This window comes from Mauremys mutica, chromosome 19 (genome assembly GCF_020497125.1).
Source record: "Mauremys mutica isolate MM-2020 ecotype Southern chromosome 19, ASM2049712v1, whole genome shotgun sequence".
Lineage (NCBI taxonomy): Eukaryota > Metazoa > Chordata > Testudines > Geoemydidae > Mauremys > Mauremys mutica.
Window position 1 is genome coordinate 3,247,192 of NC_059090.1, and position 15,770 is coordinate 3,262,961.

Genomic DNA, 15,770 nt, shown 5'->3' on the forward strand with positions numbered 1-15,770 from the left:
TTTTCAGTTCAGCCACCAACCTGAAAAATGTATTATTCATGCAGCTTGACTAGCTTAAACATGGGATAATAAAGTGGCTGTTTGAGCACTTCAAAGGCAGCGTAGTTTTGTGTTAGAATTAGGGTAACCAGACAGCAAGTGTGAAAAATTGGGACAGGGAATGGGAGGCAATGTAAGAAAAAGAGCCAAAAATCGGGACATCTGATCACCCTAGTTAGAATCTCAGTTATTTTACTCAGTAAGCAGGACTGAGAATACGAGTCTGGGGTGTTTCACAATTGAATTAAAATAACTCTCCACGCAAGTGATAATTTACCACCATTTCAACAAATAATTCTGGGACAAAGCCAAACAGACAAAGAGAAAAAGGAAAAGAGGGGAAGGATACAAAGTCGACACCTAATTGTTTTTGTTTTATTTCTTTTTCTTTCTATGATGGCAACCCCGTTTCTTCACTCCTCTCCTCCTCATCTTGGTTGTCTGTCTAGTCAGCAGCTCATACAGATATTGGTAGGATTGGAATGTCCAGCCGGCTCCTTAGGCAACTGACATCTGCCTTTTCCTCCAGAACAATGTCAAGCAGTTTAAAACTGTTTTTAAGATCATCTTAGTTCATAAAAGCTACCAGAGTTTCAGCTTAAGCAGCATTTAAATCCAGCACAGCCGGACAGCTACAAGAGAATGTTTTGAAATTTCCATACCACTGGCCTGAAGGGGAAAAGGCAAATCTATGGCCTGGTCTACACTAGGAGTTTATGTTGAATTTAGCAGCATTAATTTGACTTAACCGTGCACCCGTCCACAACAGGAAGCTAATTAGTTCGATCTAGAGGGCTCTTTAGTTCAAATTCTGTACTCCTCCCTGACGAGGGGAGTAGCGCTAAATTCAACATGGCTATGTTGAATTAGGCTATGTGTGGACGGAAATCGACCTTAGTAGCTCCGGGAGCTATCCCACAGTGCACCACTCTGTTGACGCTCTGGACAGCAGTCTGAGCTTGGATGTTCTGACCAGCCACACAGGAAAAGCCCCGGGAAAATTTGAATTCCTTTTCCTGTCTGGCCAGTTTGAGTCTCATTTCCTGGTCGGACATCGGGGCGAGCTCAGCAGCACCGGCAACGATGCAGAGCTCTCCAGCAGAGGAGTCCATGCAATCCCAGAATAGAAAGAGGGCCCCAGCATGGACTGATCGGGAAGTCTTGGATCTGATCGCTGTGTGGGGCGATGAGTCCGTGCTTTCGGAGCTGCGCTCCAACAAACGGAATGCGAAGATCTATGAGAAGGTCTCCAAAGCCATGAGAGACAGAGGATACAGCCGGGATGCAACGCAGTGCCGCGTGAAAATCAAGGAGCTGAGACAAGGCTACCAGAAGACCAAAGCGGCAAACGGACGCTCCGGATCCCAGCCCCAGACATGCCGCTTCTACGAGGATGTTCTGCAGGACCGCAGGCAGGAGAACAGAGCCCCCCTGCAGTGTATCTGCAACCGCCCTCCCCCGCCACAAAGTCCCATACCCCCCTCACCCAAAATAACAAGAAGGAGGGGTGCCAGGGGCCGTGAAAACTGTCACTCCACCCCAGCAGAGTGCTCAGTTACCCAAAAGCTCTCATTCCCTAAATTTTGAGAAGTCCTTCCCTTCCTGACTCACCCAAGCCCCAATCCCAGTTTCATCCCCTAACTGTCTAGTTGATTATTAAAAATACTTTGCTGTTAATTACTGTTTCCGTCATGTTTTTGTACAGAAGACTGTGTTTGAAGGGGAGGGGAGGGGGTTTGTAATTGCATAGGACAGTCACTTTTACCAGGGTACAGACACGGGGGCAGGATCAGCAGCAGGTAACACACACAGTGCAGTCAGTAGGCACCCTGGTCGGAATGGGAGGTGGTTTCCATTTTCTGTGTGGGTGGGGGGTACATGACTTTGTAGTGGGGGAGGGAGGTTACAGATCTTATGCAGCGGTCCTTGTCCTGGACCACAGGGCCACACAGCAGGGGAATCTGTAACCGTCCTCCCCCGCCACAAGGTCACATAGCCCCCGCACACAGAGTCCCAAAAAGGAGGGATGGCAGGCTCCGTTGAAACAACCAGTCCGGCACTGCGGACCGCTCTAGGAGCAGGAGCCTGTCATTCCTCGAGTTTAGAAGCGGTCTTTACATCACTACACACCCTACCCAGCACAGTCTGCGTCCCAGTTTCAACCCTTTAACGCAAAGTCATTAATAAAGAAAACGTAGTTAAGTAACAATGAAACATGGATTTTATTTTTACATGTGTGTTGGAAGGGGGGAAACGGGGTGAACGGGGTATGTAACTGCAGAGGATAGTCAACAGTAACTGGGTAAAAAGAAACAGGGGCAGGTTCAGCTTCTCTGTAAAGAAACTGAACAGTCATAGGTCACGCTGCTCGCTGAGGAACCTAGCTTTCAAAGCCTCCCGGATGCACAGCGCTTCCCGCTGGGCTCTTCTAATCGCACAGCTGTCTGGCTGAGCGTAATCAGCAGCCAGGCGATTTGCCTCAACCTCCCATCCCGCCATAAAGGTCTCCCCCTTGCTCTCATAGAGATTGTGGAGCACACAGCAAGCTGCAATAACAATGGGGATATTGGTTTCGCTGAGATCCGAGCGAGTCAGTAAGCTCCTCCATCTCCCCTTGAGACATCCGAAAGCACACTCCACCACCATTCTGCACTTGCTCAGCCGGTAGTTGAAGAGTTCCTTGTCACTGTCCAAGGCGCCTGTATAGGGCTTCATGAGCCAGGGCATTAGCGGGTAGGTTGGATCCCCGAGGATCACTATAGGCATCTGTCAAGTATCAGAGGGGTAGCCGTGTTAGTCTGGTTCTGTAGAAGCAGCAAAGAGTCCTGTGGCACCTTATAGACTAACAGACGTTTTGCAGCATGAGCTTTCGTGGGTGAATACCCACTTCTTCAGATGCAAGAGACTATTCACCCACGAAAGCTCATGCTGCAAAACGTCTGTTAGTCTATAAGGTGCCACAGGACTCTTTGCTGCTTCTATAGGCATCTGCACATCCCCAACAGTTATTTTGTGGTCCGGGAAGAAACTACCTTCCTGCAGGCATCTAAACAGACCAGAGTTCCTGAACACACGCGCGTCATGAACCTTGCTCGGCCATCCGACGTTGATGTTGGTAAAACGTCCCCTATGGTCCACCAGTGCTTGCAGCACCATTGAAAAGTAGCCCTTTCTGTTAATATACTGGCTGGCCTGGTGGTCTGGTCCCAGGATAGGGATGTGAGTTCCATCTATAGCCCCACTGCAGTTTGGGAATCCCATCGCGGCGAAGCCATCTATGACGACCTGGACGTTTCCCAGGGTCACTACCTTTGAGAGCAGTAGCTCAATGATTGCGTGGGCTACTTGCATCACAGCAACCCCCATGGTAGATTTGCCCACGCCAAAGTGGTTCGCTACTGACCGGTAGCTGTCTGGCGTTGCAAGTTTCCAGAGGGGTATGGCCACTCGCTTCTGCACAGTCAGGGCTGCTCGCATCCGGGTGTCCTTGCGCTTCAGGGCAGGGGACAGCAAGTCACACAGTTCAAGGAAAGTGCCCTTACGCATCCTGAAGTTTCGCAGCCACTGTGATTCATCCCAGACCTGCAGCACTATGCAGTCCCACCAGTCCGTGCTTGTTTCCCGGGCCCAGAATCGCCATTCCACAGCATGGACATGACCCATTGCCACCATGATCTCCACGGCGCGGGATCCCATGCTTTGTGAGAGGTCTGTGCCACTCTGAGACTTCATGTCCTCACCGTGCTGCTGGAGCCTCCTCGCCTGATTTCTCAGCAGCTGACTGTGGAAGAGGTGGACGATAAGGTGCGAGGAGTTGACAACGGCCATAAGTGCAGCGATGATCGCAGCGGGCTCCATGATCGCAGTGGAGTGCTGTGGCATCCGCGCTGTCACTAACAGGAAAAGTGTGCGAACTGATTTCCCACCAGCGGAGTGACGGTTGAATGATAACAGTTACCCAAGACCACCCTCGACACATTTTTCCCCCCAGCATGCATTGTGGGGAAATCCCAGAATTCAAATGGGCAGCGGGGACTGTGGGAACTGTGGGATAGCTTCCCACAGTGCACCGCTTCCAATGTCGACGCTTGCCCCGTTAGTGTGGACTCACAAAGTCGAATTAGTGTCCTTAGTGTGGACACACAAATTCGACTTTGTAAGGTCGATTCCACAAATTCGAATTAAGTTAAATCGAACTAATCTGGTAGTGTAGAAATACCCTATAAAAGAGAGAGAACTAAAAGGACCAGAAATAAAGGAAGATAAAAGACTGATGGGAATTAAAAAATGGAAGTAAGTTCTGTGGAGCATTGAGATAGCAAATACATTTAAACAACATCCAGATTTCTACACAGTCCTAGACATCCCCCACACAGCCTTTGGTTCTGGGATGTTACAACCAAAACACATGATGGCAGCTTTCAAAATGATTTAGATTTAGAACAATAACTTTATAGATTAATAACAATTCAGAAACAAATAAGTTCGCTGAAGTCTGTTTTCTTGCTTGCTATAAATGTCACATGCTGGCATCTCCCTCCCTCTAAGTGGGCCGAGAGTTCCGCACGTCACTCAACAGCAGCCTCTTCAGCAGGCAAGGACGGGCCTGGTCAGACTCCAAAGGGAATCCAGTGGAGATGGTGACTACCGGGGTGGACCAAAAATGTGTGGGATGGGGAAAGAAGATGGGCCCAGATAGTTATGTCTGAACATTCATTGCAATAGTCTTTTGTGTCCATTCCAGAGATGATTTCACTGAAACCAATGCTGTGCGGCTAACTCTGCTTCAAAGAGATTGTGTTCTCAGGCATTATGTCTTACACTTTTTCTTGACTTGTTTTCCCGCACAGCTTGAGCAGTGTCAATGTAAATGAAGACACACACAGAGAGCTAGATGCTGTGAGAAAGAGGAAACCTGATATGGTCATACGTATATGGAAGAATTGGAGAACAGGAGCCATTGCAGCGACACCGCTCTGGCCTGGCTGTCGGCCTGCTAGCTGGGACAGCAGCTAGGGCCAGGACCTGCCTCTTTTAAGGCATCTCTGGCATCACCAAGGACTCCGGATGTATATTCTCCTGCTGGTGTTAAAAGTGAGAACCTCACACTATGGGGAAAATACGCTCCTGTTTTGTGAGCTTGTTGAATTTACACATTCAGCCTCCACAGGCGCAGGACTGGAAGAGACTGTCAGGTCTGTGAGAACCAAAGGCTTATTATGTGGAGCTGGTTAGGCTTTTTAGGTTCACCCACTGATATCTGCCCACATCCTCAAGGTTGTAGACCCCTGTTGCTTATTGAAAGAAATGTTGTTTGGTTTCAGTTTTATAAATTGTATTAAAACTATTACACCAACAAACTGTATCACCAAAGTGAAGCTACTAATCGTACTACAAAACTAAATGAAGCACAGAGCAATGCAACTATCCAAACAAAATCAAACCCCAATTAAATTAGTCTCAGTGTTGGATCAAAACTATGTCACCAAATTAGTTACCTCATCAGATTAATAAGAACTGATTATTTGTTGTATTAATCCTAAAAAGGATCTAAGAAGGTGACTGTTTGGGTTATGAATCCCAGCTAAAGAATTTTACCCAATCAACCAAATCTATAACTTGGTGCTGGGTCACTCTCTTAATACTGTAGGGAGTTTATTATTTAATGTCCGAACCACAAGCTCAGAGCCAATTACAAAGCTTTCTCCTGACATTTCAGTGTGTGCTGGTGAACATTTTCCTCCCCTCACCCAAAGCTATTACAGTGCAGGCTTTGAGAAAACACGCTCTGCTAAGCAGCAGTTTGACATCTCTTATTTAGCAATTTACAGCTGACAGCTTTGTTTCTCAGGCCTCAAACACACACAGACAGAACATACTTCAGCAAATGTCTTTGAGACTGTTTTAGGGCTACTTCGATCCGGGGAACTTTCTTTAAGGCGCCTTCCTGGTGTGGATTCTACTGGCACTCGTACGCACATGCTGCATGTATGTACAAACCCAGGCTCTCACACCGTCAGATTAGAGAATAAAAAGGGCTGGGGCATCTCCCAGTTAACAAAACCAAGGCAAAAATAGAAAAAAGGGGAAAACAAGACATTTAACATAATGCCCACGCTTGTGCTGGGACTTATAAAACACAAAAAGTCTGTACACACTAAAAAAACCCTGACTGACAGAGCAGGAGGGGGAAACACTAACTCCCCTACCTTTTGGGCTTGATCCTGCTATGATCGAGGGTATATTCACCTATGCAATTTATATATATATATATATATTTTTTTTTTCCGACAGACGGGTAGGAGCACTGAGGACTCTAATCTTCTCCCTATTGCCCAATATCTCTATGACCGGGGGTGTGCACAACTGAATGATTGATCACTTTATACGTATGATATACCCTTTAGCAGTATTTTCAACAATCACGGTGCATGTCCTCCCGCTTTTGCAATTCTCCACCAACAAATGTTATGCTTAGAAGAAGCACACGGGATTTTTTTTTTAGGAGAAAAGGCAATACGCCGCGGATATTGGAGATACAACAATTAGCATATGCATTTAATTACACACATAGACACACTGTCCCACTAGTCAATGTTACAGTTACCAGTTCAGAGGCTGTCTCAGTCTAGTGGCCAGCTAGGTTGATTACAAGTAGGGAGGACCCAGGTTCTGTAGGTCACGACACGATGCTCTGGGGAAGTCTTGGCAGGATGAACCCAAAATGTTATGGAAAAGAACCCTGTTTATATAGTGATTTTTGTTTTATTGAGACCAATGAGTTTTTCACCATTATGCTGTAATTAATTGCTGTTTGACAAGGGCTTGTTTTTTTATTTTTTTTTAATTTTTAATTTTGTTTTTTATTAGTTTTTTGGGGAGTTACCCCATGCTGGTTTTGATTAGTTATTTTGACCCGGTTGATAGGTACCTGCCTTATTTTTTAGAGTTGTTAATTTGTCCTTTTTTGACATTTTAATAGGGGCATGTGGCAATTTTTTGGTATCTTTACGTTGTTTGGGGATTTTTTTTAGAACATTTGGTTTGATAATGGCCTTGACAGTTATTTTTTTACATACACATTTTTTATTTACACACAAAACAGGATTGATTTACACAGAACATTTGAACAGGAACATTAAATTGCAATGCAGGAGAAAACCATTATTGCATTCTTTTATTAATTTTAAAATGATCATTTTAAACCTACAACAAAGTGGTGACCCCAAAGGTCTATTACTGCCTTGAAATTAGCTTTAGACACAAGATTCTGGCTGATTCAATTTTTACCAAAGGCCTGTTAGGCCATTCCTTTCTGCTTTCAGAAATGGTGGCTGGCAGAATATTGTTCAATTATATTATACATTAATACATTTAATAAAAGCTACATTACCAGTCTTTATTTTTTATTTTAAATTATACAAAATACAAACCTAAGATTTTACTACTACAAGGCCACACAGGCCAAGGCCGGTCAGTGGCTGTATAGGCAGGTGCCTAAACATCTGTTGGTAGAAGGATTGAGACAGAGGGGTTCTGAGGGTGGGAGGGGGATCAGGGCTGGGGCAGGGGATTGGGGCATGGGACCGGGTGTAGGCTCTGGCTGGGGGTGCAGGCTCTGGGGTGGGGCTGGGGATGAGGGGGTTTGGGTGCAGAAGGGTGCTCTGGGCTGAGATTGAGGGGTCCAGAGGGTGGGAAGGGGTTCAGGGCTGGGGCAGGGGTTGGGGTGTGGGGAGATGCTCAAGGGTGCAGGCTCCAGGTGGTGCTTACCTCAAGCGGTCCCCGGAAGCAGAGGTGCAGCCAAGTGGCTCGGGACGCTGCCCTGTCTGCAGGTGCCATCCCTGTAGCTCCCATTGGCCATGGTTCCCGGCCAATGGGAGCTGCACGGGAGGTGCTTGGGGCAGGGGCAGCATGCAGAGCAGTGCCCCCTAGCTGCCCCTACATGTAGGAGCCAGAGGGAGGCCATGCCGCTGCTTCTGGGAGCCGCACGGAGTGGCCCCCGATCCTGCTTCCCAGCTGGAGTGCCGGAGAGGGGCAAGTCCTAGATCCCGCTCCCCAGTGGGAGCTCAACGGCTGGATTAAAATGGCTGGTGGGCCAGATCTGGCCTGCGGTCTATAGTTTTCCCACCCCTGCTCTAGGCAGTCCTTCACACCGACCCCAGAGTTAGTGAGCTTCAGGGTGCGAATCACATCTAAAGCTGGGCCCCTGAGACTCTCTACTAGACATCTTCACTTTTCTGTGTCTGGTATGGCCCACTTCTGCAGCATTTCAATGGTATGTTCCAACCAGGGTTCACACTCCTTTTCCCCAGGTATTGCGATGGGACCCCCAGCAAATAACCTTAACTTACGATAGGAGCTTGATGTAGCATGGAACAGCACCACCTTTTCCAATGCTTGCCCCAGTGCTTTTCCCCAATCATCGGCCAAGGCTGCAGCCCCCAAGCTAGGAGCTGCTGAGTCAGGGCCCAACAAACCTGACGTATTAGCTATTATACAGAGTACTTTCCTCAAATATAAACACAATTGTTTTCCCAACTTAGTGATTCACTCACCAGGTGCTTACGAGCCCCCCCAAAATGTAACCCTTCCGCTAGGTGGAGCCAGGTTGAATATCTAGGGGTTCCTTTCCATCGATCCAACACCCCTTGAGGGTATGCAGCCATTTGTGCACACACACGCCCTCATATTTTTACAGGGCTCAGACATTTGAGCCCTTTTTTTTACCAAGGTTCTTTAAACTGAAAGTGACTAGCTCCTTTGGGACAGGTTAAGCACAGTCCTTTTCTGTATTCCCACAATAATTGCAAACATTGGTAACTGTATTTCACTACCCCTGCATTCAGGACTAAAATAATTTGTGACCCAACACCAGCTAAATCCATTACAATGAGCAAAACACCGGTTCATCAGCTGAATATCTATTAAATCTAAGCAAAGCAGGAGCAAACTGTATTTACCTAAACACATCCAGGGTGTATCACCTGGTCTTGGGGACTTGCTGCTCTTCAATTTATCAATTTTCTGCAACACTTCCTCCTTTGTCATTGCAGGTTGACAGTTCCTCATCTTTCTTCCTGCAGGTCCCCCCACAGAGATTTCCCACCCTTCTTCTCTAAGCAGCCCCCACAAACTCTATCCTGCAATTCTCCTCTGTCCCCTCAGCTTCCCAGGATTTTAAATTTCCCCTCCCACTCCAGGAGTTATGGAATGTGCTGCCCCCATGTGACCCTCACTTTGCACTGGGGCAGCATGTGCTCTGGGGACTCACCCTGGTGTCACTAATGTAGATGATCTCTGAGATGAGCCCTTAGACACAGCTCTGATGTCCCCAATGAAAATATCAAGCAATGATTTTAGCAGAAACCACAAACTCCCAGCTCTAGTGATTGGTTTTCCCTTTGAAGGCATCTTCACAGGGTTACAAAGCTATTTATTGTTTATAGTGAAAACTCCCAAATCATTGGTGATCGGACATTTAACTGCCAGAGTCACAAGTGCTCATGTTTAACCAGTCAGTCTGCAAAAAACCCTTTAATGACTCTGTACAGAGCACCAGTGCACAGAGTAGAGCTAATCCAGGCAGAGAGTTACATAGTCCTCTGTATGTGGCACTGGAAAACTGTGGAAAACATACCATCATAGAGAAGGTTAAGGGGTGGCTTGATCAGTTTATAGGTACCTACATGGGGAACAGAAGTTTGATAACAGAGATGTCTTCAATCTAGCAGACAAACGTGTAAGAGGATCCAATGGCTGGAAGTTGAGGCTAGATAAATTTGCACTGGAAGTAAGGCACACAGTTTTAACAGGGAGGTAATTAACCACTGGAACAACTGACCCAGGATTGCACTGGATTCTCCATCACTGGCACGTTTAAAATGAGGAGTGGCTATTTTTCTAAAAGACTTGCTCTAGATCAAGCACAGCTATTAGACTCAAAGCAGGAATTAATTCAGGGATGCTGTGTTGCCTTCTGCATGAGGTAAGACTAGATTGTCACAACAGCCCTTTCTGCCTTACGTCTGTGAACTGTGAAACCAGATATTGGGGAAAGCCCGTGCCCTGTGGGGGTCTAAGGGTGGGCAGTTTCTTTCCCAGGAAAATGGGAGACAGAGCTAGGGGCAGGGAACCATGGGCCTAGGTTGTTTATTGGGAAGGATGGGACATCCCCTGAACACACGGAAGCCCTGTCCTTGCCCTGGTCTCTACCTATGAAGGATTGGGCCTGTGACTGTGATTTCTCTCCCTTGTGTAACTTGTGGGCTGGCTCAGTGGAGGCTACTGTTTGAGGTGCTGGGATATGTGCACAGAATGACAGGGTATGACATGGAGGGGTGATGTGTGATATCCCTGAATGAATGGGCGGAAAATGAATGAGTGCATGGATCATGCTTCTCCCCTGGATCTGCACCAGCACAGAACCCACATTTTACCATGCAAAGATCTTGCCCCCTCTCTCCTAACAAGCATTGGCTGTGATCTGTGGGGGGGCTCACTCTAGCGCTGATCACCTGCTCAGATGTTTAGCCACATTTTGATCCCTCTCCCATCTTCTTCCTACACCAGTCCTCATTGAGTGTCACTTGCTGCCTGCAATCAAACATGGTGTGTGGGGATGATCCTCTATATTGCACAAAGCAAAGAGATTGGGATTGCCATGGACTATGTGCCAGGCAATTATCGTGTACAGAAAAGGCAGGGAGGGAGGGGAGCATGAAAAGGGACACAGGTCTCAGCAGGGGCACAGGGAGCAGGACAGCCATGCAGCAGGGCACACTCTCTATCCTTTGCAAAGTGCAGCTTGGGTCTCCCATGTTCAGGTGCCACCAGATGCTCTTTGGCTGCAGTTTGGAAGAGGTGCCCTCAGCCTGCCAGACTGCACAGAACACGGGACACCCTGGCGATGGGGATGTTCTAACACAACCAGAGAATGAGATTGTCACCCCCCCAACTCACCCTGACTTCTGCTCTAGGGTACAGCTACGCTGGTGACTCCACATACGTGTATGCTCAGACTTGTGCTATAACCCCCTACTGTCCACACTTAAACTCCAGCAGCACCTGTCTCAAGGCAGGCAGAGGGTGAGGGAGCTAGCAAGCCTCAGGGCCATGGGTAAGCACGTGCCTTATCTGTGGCATGGGGCCAGACCCAGGGGCCAGTTTGCAGTGTGAACAGGGGGAATGTGCCAGCTCTTGAGATTCATTAGTCCTCCACCCTCATTCCCACAATGACCCTTTTCTTCCTGACCCTTCCCAGTCTAGGTCCCTGCCCCCTGAGCACTGGTGGTAGTGTGTGGCACTGACTGGCCACAGAAGGCAGCCTGGCTTTCCACTGCTCGCCTTAGAGGTGAAAATGGATCCTGCACTGAGAGCAGCAGCTTGGCCCACCAAGCAAACCCGGCTGCTGATCAATGCATGGGTGCAGTACACTGTGTGCCACGAATTTGCCCAGAGCACCAAGAACATTTCTCTGTATCTGGAAATTTCACGGAGGATGGAACAGGAGGCTTTCAGCAAATTCCATCCCCATGAAGCACTTGAGGCGCCTGTACAGGCTGCCAAAGACTTAAGCAGTTCTTCCAGGAGGGCTCGTCGTACATACGTCTTCTACAAGAAGCTGGACCAGGTTCTTTCCAGGGCTCACAATCCCCTGCTCAACCACGCTGGCCTCATTCTCCAAGAGGCAGAGGTGGCTCTAGCATTTCAGCCACCCCAAGCACGCAGGCAGGCTGCCTTCAGCAGCTTGTCTGTGGGACGTCCCCAGTCCTGCAGATCCGGCGGCATGTGTGCGGGAGGTCCACCGGTCACGCAGCTTCAGAATCCACGGGACCGGTGCACCTCCCACAGGCATGCCGCCCTTGCAGGGACCGGCAGGGCGCCCCCAGTGGCTTGCCGCCCCAGGCACGCGCTTGGAGCGCTGTTGCCTGCCAAGAGGACACTGATGGGGGCCAGGGTGAGAAGGCAGCAGAGACTGTGGAGGACACCCCAGAAGCCTCAGAGGACGAGGAGAATGTGATTCTACACCTGTACCTGCAGGAGCAGGTTGAAGAAGCCCCCCCATGACGAACTGAGGAAGACCTCCCCGAGCTGTCAGGAACCAGAATCTGAGGCTTGTCAGCTACAATGCCTCCTCACCAATATCACTTCTTGCTCTGGTGCTTAATTCTCAGTTTTAAGATCCAGGGCATTTAAAATACTGTGCGCTGACTTTTCCTCCCTATTGCAGCAAAAACTCCAGCTGGTTCTTCAGGGTCACCGGCAGTGCAAATCTGCTTCCTCCACCTTCATAGATGACCAAATCCCTCCATTCAGCAGTATGTGATCCACTGGGCCTTGCAGGACGATTGGCTAGTAAACTTTTCAGTTCACTGACTCACCTGCCCAGCGCGAGGGACAAAGTATTGGGCTATGGGTGCCATCGATGGCTCTTCACAGTTCGGAAACCCCATTCTCTGAAAACCAATTAGTAGTGCTGGAACTTTTCTTATGACACCCACCTGTGGGGACATCAGTGTTCACTGCCTCACAAACCTGCACAGCCACAACCCTGACAGTGGATGGGTCAACCCCAAAGTGGTTTACAATGGACCTATAGCTGTCTGGTGTAGCCAGCGTCCACAAGGTAATAGTATCAGAGGGGTAGCCGTGTTAGTCTGGATCTCTAAGAGCAGCAAAGAATCCTGTGGCACCTTATAGACTAACAGACGTTTTGCAGCATGAGCTTTCGTGGGTATCCGACGAAGTGGGTATTCACCCACGAAAGCTCATGCTGCAAAACGTCTGTTAGTCTATAAGGTGCCAAAGGATTCTTTGCTGCTTTTACACAAGGTAATAGCCACCCACTTCTGAACTGGTGCGACTTCCCTGAATCAAGTGTTCTGGCGCTGGAGAGTTGGCACAAGCTCATCACAGAGCTCCATGTAGGTCTATTGCCTCATTCGGCACACAACTTACACCCTACCATAGGGTGCTGGTTCTCCTTCACCAGATGTGACAGTCTCTAGAAGGACGCACCGTGACAATACAGGCATTCACATAACTATATCGTGTGAGCAGAATTGACTTGTCAGTGCCCCACAGGGTCAGCCATCTTCAATGTGTCAGAAAATGCTGGGGCAGAATTCCATCCAGCAGCTTGCTGAGCACCCACTTCACTGCATAACCATTTATCCCTCAGTGAGGAATGGGAGACGAACCAGATCATCATCCAATTGCTCCATGTCTTCTACCCAGTTCTGTGGGGAGGGACAATCAGAGAGTGACATGATCAAGAACTGCCACAGGCAAGCGTGTGAAGGTGGAGGACAATAGCAATACCTCACAGCAAAGCGGTTCTTGTAGTGTCTTCCTGTGACACAGAGAGCCCTGAGAAACCACCCCTGAAATGGCAGGGCTATTGCTGTGCACTTACAGTGGCAGTGTGGCCACAGGGCTATGCATGTACACAGTGTTATACCTGTTTCCATCAACGCTTCAGTGGGTTTTTGGTCATGAGTAAGTGATGCAAATGGGGGCATAGTCTTAGCGTGAGGGGAAAAAGCTCTCGCCAACATCAGCTCCAAATCAGACCAGTCACATTAAAAAAAAAAAAAAAGGACCAATGCTGGTGTGACGTGGTGATTACTCTAGAGGTCACTTTCCCACATAAAGCTGAATCCAAAGCCCAGGGAAAGATTCCCTTTGATTCAGTGGGCTTTGGAGCAGACCCATAAAGCCGATTCATGCGCCACTGAAGTCAATGGGAGCAGGGCCGGCTCTAGGATTTTTACTGCCCCAAGCAAAAAAAATGTTGGCCACCCCCCCTTTTTCTCATGTCCCCCAGCCCTTCACCAACTCCACCCCTTCTGAACCCCTTCCCCAAATCCCCAGCCTCCCCTCCTCCCCTGGGTGTGCAGCATTTCCCTCCCCATTGCTTCCTGGGGGCCCCCACGACCTCCCACCCTAGCTCACCTCCACCCCGCCTGCTCCCCCCGGTGTGCCGCCGCTCCGCTTCTCCCCACTCTCTCAGGTGAGGGAGGGCGGAGAAGTGGAGCAGCGGCGCATTCAGGGGAGCAGGCGGAGCAGAGGTGAGCTAGGGTGGGAGGGCACAGGAAGTAAGGAGGGGTAGAGGAACCATTCCCCACTCCAGCTCACCTCCGCTCCACCGCTGCCGCCTCCCCCAAGTGCCTGCCGCTCAGCTTCTCCTCCCTCCCAGACTTGCTGCGCAAAACAGCTGTTTTGCGCACAGCAAGCCTGGGAGGGAGGGAGGAGAAGAGAAGTGGCGGCTGGGCGCTCAGGGGAGCCGGCGGAGGCGAGCTGGGGCGGAGAGCTGGCACGGCGGGGGCACTTTTTCCCCATGCCCCAGAGTCGGCACCTATGATGGCTGGAGCCAGAATGCCGCCCCTAGAAATGTGCCGCCCCAAGCACCTGCTTGTTTTGCTGGTGCCTGGAGCCGGCCATGAATGGGAGTTTTGCAGTCAGGGCAGGCTTAAGCCAGTGCGGGGCCCCATTCTTGGGGCATGTACTCTCTGGGTGGCACTTCGAATTTCCCTGCTCCGGCGGTGGTAGCGGGGCCGAGGGGTTGCGAGCAGGGGCGGCTCTAGAAATTCTGCTGCCCCAAGCAGGGCGGTGCGCCGCACCGCTCGCGCCACCCTTCCCCGGTCCCGCGGCAGGGGCAAAAGTGCCTGCGGACAGTCCCGTGGTCCCGTGGCTCCGGTGGAGCATCCGCAGGCATGCCTGCGGGAGCTCTGTCCGAGCCGTGGGACCAGCGCACCCGCCGCAGTCATGCCTGCGGGAGCTCAAGCGGAGCCGCGGGAAGAGGGGACCCTCCGCAGTCATGCCTGCGGCAGGTCCGCTCGTCCCGGGGCTCCGGTGGACCTCCCGCAGGCATGACTGCTGAAGATCCGCCGGATCCAAATGCCTGGCTGGGTTAGCGGGACAGCAGGAGTTGCGGTGCTCGGGCGGGAGAGTGTGACCAGGGGGTTGCGGGGCTCCGCCCGGAAGAGCAGGGTTGTGGGCCTCGGGCCGCAGTAGCAGGGCCACAGGACTTGCAGCGCTCGGACAGGGGAGCGGTACCGCGGGGTTGCGGGGCTCCAGCTGGGTGAGCGGTTCCGCGGGGACCATGGGCTCCGCCGGGGGAGCGGGACGGCAGGGTTGCGGGCAGGGCCGGCTCTAGACCCCAGCGCGCCAAGCTTGGGGCGGGGTCCCGCGGGAGGGCGGCAGACGGCTCCGGTGGACCTCCCGCAGGCATGCCTGTGGAAGGTCCGCTGGTCCCGCGGCGCCGGTGGACCTCCTGCAGAGGTGCCTGCGGAGGGGCCGCTGGTCCCGCGGCCCCTCCGCAGGCACGTCTGCAGGAGGTCCACCGGCGCCGCGGGACCGCTGACTGCCCGAGCGCCCCCCGCGGCGCGCCGCCCTACTTGGGGCGGCGGAAATCCTAGAGCTGCCCCTGCTGCCAGGGATGCAGCACCCCAGCTAAAGGGGCACCGGGTCCAGGGAGGGACAGGGGGACCAGAGGACAGGTGGATCACTGGCCTGCAGAGGGTGCTCTTGAGCTGGAATGAGCTAATTCCCAGAAGTCACCAGCAGGCGGCGCTGCAGGGGTGAGTCTGCACCTCTACAAGCTGTTTAAACAAGGACGCTCTTACTCATGCGTTGGTTCAGTCTATATTTTATTGCCATTGTTATCTTGGTGAAAATCCCTGTTTCACCACTCAGTGCTGTGCTGATCAGAGTATTGAAAGTCATTAAAT